The following is a 1,507-nucleotide window of genomic DNA, read 5'->3' as shown; positions in this document are numbered from 1 at the left end:
GAAGGGGTGGCCAAGTTATACAAAAATTATGTAAAAGAGTTTGTGGTGAGGAGAGAACAAGCCAGTGGTCATACATGGAGCATAGGGGTGGTCACCCCATGGTACAGTGAGTGTTTTGCCATCCACTGGCACTGGGTGTGGCATAATACACATTTCTCTTGAGAATTGCTCATTCAAATGTAAGAATATACACATTGTTTGTTTTAGCCAATAGACTTTTTTAAAGCCCATCATCGGTTTCATTGGCTGGCAAAGCTTAACCCAGCATTATATTGACATGATCCATAACAAAAGACAGTATTAGGTTTTCATTTTACCGAACCTGGAACATTTTCAAAATACTAATTTTGTTCAAACACAGCCAACAATAGTTGAGGGAAGCAATGACCTTCCCCACCATCATCACGCTTGGGGCACGTCTGTGCTTGCTTTCAATTTTACACCTCATCCAACAATTCACTGCAGTTGTAGAGCTGGGTATGGTTGGCTGTGGCATCCTTGGTACAGCCGCAGAATCTGCCAATAAACTTCTCTGGTAGAGCACTTCCTGCTAAAGTGCCTCAAAATACAGGACAGTGATTGCAGGTACTTCAACTAACCACTGGGTGTCACTACAACTGCACAGCATAGAATTACACAGCTCAGCCAAAAAAAAAAAAAAAAAATGTTTTCACTTGCCAAGGATCCCTGAATTTATTTACTGTATTTCAGGTCTGCTGAATCCAGAAATGACATCAGTTTCATTGAATTGACTCTAGTTCTTGTGATACAGGAATCAGAATAGAAACAGAAATCAGAAATAGAATAGAGATTTAACCAACAACAAATGTTACCACAGCATATTATTATCAATCTTTATTTACCCTAATGTTTTGCATTTTATATATTAAATGTAGCATTATTTTCATGAAACTTTCATTTGCCTTCTTTTTTTCATACATTTTTTTTTTTTGTTACAGAAATATGAGTTCTTCAAGAAAAAAGTGTTTAAATGACCCGAATGTGTTTTGCTACATTTTTGGTGAATAGTCTCAGCAAAAACAGAGAAGAAACATTACAGAATTTGTGAAACAAGCATATATTGCATATTTTAGTATTAAACTGGGGGACCCCGATAAGTATTGGACTCCCCATATGGTATGCAAAATTTGTGTCTACGTCAGTGGAAAATTGAAAAGTTTGAAATTTGGTGTACCTATGGCATGGCGAGAGCCCAAAAATCATTATAATGATTGTTATTTTTCTGCTGTGAATGTAAAGGGTTTCAATGGTTATAAGAAAAACAAGTGGGAGTACCCTGATTTGGAATCAGCAAGACGACCTGTGCTGTATGGTGCTGATGTTCCCATACCAGTGCAGTATACTCCCTGATATTCCTGTATCCGACAGGATATACAGGGTTTGGAGTGTAATCCAGGAGTTAGCAGTGGAAGTAAATGTGAAGGAAGTGTTTCATCAAACCAGCACTTCTCCCAAGAAGAGCTCAATGATTTAATACGTGACCTAC

This window comes from Pyxicephalus adspersus, chromosome 1, assembly GCF_032062135.1.
Source record: "Pyxicephalus adspersus chromosome 1, UCB_Pads_2.0, whole genome shotgun sequence".
Lineage (NCBI taxonomy): Eukaryota > Metazoa > Chordata > Amphibia > Anura > Pyxicephalidae > Pyxicephalus > Pyxicephalus adspersus.
This window is presented reverse-complemented; position numbering follows the sequence as displayed.